The sequence below is a fragment of the Arachis ipaensis genome, chromosome B5, assembly GCF_059453495.1.
Source record: "Arachis ipaensis isolate K30076 ecotype BB chromosome B5, ASM5945349v1, whole genome shotgun sequence".
In the NCBI taxonomy this organism is placed as follows: domain Eukaryota; kingdom Viridiplantae; phylum Streptophyta; class Magnoliopsida; order Fabales; family Fabaceae; genus Arachis; species Arachis ipaensis.
The window spans coordinates 37631224-37634358 of NC_142440.1; the positions used below are offsets into that span (position 1 = coordinate 37631224).

General features: G+C 31.4%; 1 non-coding gene across 1 annotated transcript; it reads left to right on the forward strand.

Moving 5' to 3' along the window:
• Nucleotides 1-310: 310 nt before the first annotated feature.
• LOC148563880 (small nucleolar RNA R71) lies at nt 311-418 on the forward strand. The gene has a single exon (XR_015885299.1). It is a non-coding gene; the product is annotated as a small nucleolar RNA R71 (small nucleolar RNA).
• The last annotated feature ends 2717 nt before the right edge of the window (nt 419-3135 follow it).

The window sequence follows — 3135 nt, forward strand, 5'->3', positions numbered from 1 at the left end:
AAAGTCCAGAAATATGAATTTTTCCTAAAAACTAATGGAAATAAACTAAAAACTAGCTAGAATATACTAAAAACTATATGAAATTAACCCCAAAAAGCGTATAAAATATCCGCTCATCAGGTGTCCCATTATTCACAGGATTCCTTTCAGAAGTATACATGAACTGGTTATTTGCAACCATGTCAATGAGTTCCTGAGCTTCTGCAGGTGTTTTCTTTAGGTGAATGGATCCACATGCAGAATGGTCCAATGACATTTTAGATAATTCAGACAGACCATCATAGAATATATCCAGGATGGTCCATTCTGAAAGCATGTCAGAAGGACACTTTTTGGTCAGTTCCTTGTATCTCTCCCAAGCTTCATAGAGGGATTCACCTTCTTTTTGTTTGAAGGTTTGAACATCCACTCTAAGCTTACTAAGCTTTTGAGGAGGAAAGAACTTGGCTAAGAAAGCCGTGACCAGCTTATCCCAAGAGTTTAGGCTGTCTTTAGGTTGAGAGTCCAACCATATTCTAGCTCTGTCTCTTACAGCAAACGGGAAAAGCATGAGCCTGTAGACCTCGGGATCAACCCCATTGGTCTTAACAGTATCACAGGTTTGCAAGAATTCAGTTAAGAACTGAAAAGGATCTTCTGATGGAAGTCCATGAAACTTGCAGTTCTGTTGCATCAGAGAAACTAATTGAGGTTTCAGCTCAAAATTGTTTGCTCCAATGGCAGGGATTGAGATGCTTCTTCCATGTAAATTGGAATTAGGTGCAGTAAAGTTACCAAGCATCTTCCTTACATTGTTGTTATTTTCGGCCATGTCTCCTTCTTTTTCGAAAATTTCTGTCAGATTTTCTCCAAAGAGTTGTACTTTAGCTTCCCTTAGCTTCCTCTTCAGAGTTCTTTCAGGTTCCGGATCAGCTTCAACAAGAATGTTCTTATCCTTGTTCCTGCTCATATGACAAAGAAGGGAATAACAAAGAAAATATGGAATCCTCTATGTCACAGTATAGAGATTCTTTTATGTGAGTAGAAGAAGAAAAGAAATTCGAACACAGAAAGAGGAAGAGGGTTCGAATTTTTAAGAAGAAAATAAATAATTAGAAGGAGATGAGAGAGGGAATTTTCGAAAATAATTGAAAAGAAAAGAAAAAATATTTTTGTTTTTAATTTAAAATTAAAATTAAAATTCGAAAATAAGAAAAGAAATAAAATTAAAATTAAAAATAATTAGTTAATTGAAAAGGAATTTTGAAAGAGAGGAAGGTGATTTTCGAAAATTAGAGAGAGAGAGAGTTAGTTAGGTAGTTTTGAAAAAGATAAGAATCAAGCAAAGAGTTAAGTGGTTAATTGAAAAAGATTTGAAAATCAAATTTTGAAAAGATAAGAAGTTAGAAAAGATTTTGAAATTGATTTTGAAAAAGATATGATTGAAACTTAATTTGAAAAATATTTGAAAAAGAAATTTAAAAAGATTTGATTTTTGAAATCAAAGTTGATTACTTGACTAACAAGAAACTAAAAAGATATGATTCTAGAGTTTAAAGATTGAACCTTTCTTACTAGGCAAGTAACAAACTTAAAAATTTTGAATCAATCACATTAATTGTTAACATTAATTTGGAAAATATGAAACAAAAATAAGAAAAAGATTTTTTGAAAATCATTTTGAAATTTTCAAAAATCATAAAAGAAAAATGAGAAAGATTTGATTTTTGAAAAAGATTTGAAAAAGATAGAATTTTTAAATTGAAAATTTGATTTGACTCATAAGAAACAACTAAATTTTAAAAAGTTTTGAAAAAGTCAACTCAACTTTTCGAAAATTTATGAGTGAAAAAGGAAAAGATATTTTTTATTTTTGAATTTTTAATGATGAAAGAGAAGAACATCAAAAAGACTCAATGCATGAAAATTTTGGATCAAAACACATGATGCATGCAAGAACACTATGAATGTCAAGATGAACACCAAGAACACTTTGAATGTCAAGATGAACATCAAGAACTTATTTTTGAAAATTTTGAAGAAAAGAAAAACATGCAAGACACCAAACTTAAAGATTTTTTATTTTTAGACAATAACAAATTGAAAATGCATATGAAAAACAAGAAAAGACACAAAACAAGAAATTTTAAAGATCAAACAAGAAGACTTACCAAGAACAACTTGAAGATCATGAAGAATGCAATGCATGAATTTTCGAAAATGCAAGAAAAATAACAACATGCAATTTGACACCAAACTTAAAAATTGACACTAGACTTAAACAAGAAACATAAAATTTTTTGTTTTTATGATTCTATTAATTTTTTTGGATTTTTCAAAAATTAATTTGAAAAAGAAAAATAAGGATTTCAGAATTTTTTATAAGAATTCCAGGAATCTGCAATGTTAGTCTAAAGGTTCAGTCCAGGAATTAGACATGGCTTAATAGCCAGCCAAGCTTTCGGTGAAAGCTCCAGTCCAAAACACTAGACATGGCCAATGGCCAGCCAAGCTTCAGCATACATAATTCAAGCATGTGAGGAGGAAGCCTCAGTCCAAAAGAATTTAGACATGGCTTTACAGCCAGCCAGGCTTCAACATGCTTCATGAAACACTAGAATTCATTCTTAAAAATTCCAAATAAGAATATAATTTTTTTGAAAATATTTATTTATTTATTTATTTTTATTTTTTTAGAAAATAAGAATAATAAAAACAAAAAGGTTAAAATTAAAATAAAGTTACCTAATCTGAGCAACAAGATGAACCGTCAGTTGTCCAAACTCGAACAATCCCCGGCAATGGCACCAAAAACTTGGTGCACGAAATTGTGATCATCAATGGCGCCAACAACTTGGTACGCACAATTGTAATCTTAACTCTTTATCATAACTTCGCACAACTAACCAGCAAGTGCACTGGGTCGTCCAAGTAATAAACCTTACGTGAGTAAGGGTCGATCCCACGGAGATTGTCAGCCTGAAGCAAGCTATGGTCACCTTGTAAATCTCAGTCAGGCGGATTCAAATGGTTATCGTGAATTGATAATAAAAAGATAAATAAAACGTAAAATAAAGATAGAGGTACTTATGTAATTCATTGGTGAGAATTTCAGATAAGCGTATAGAGATGCTTTCGTTCCTCTGAACCTCTGCT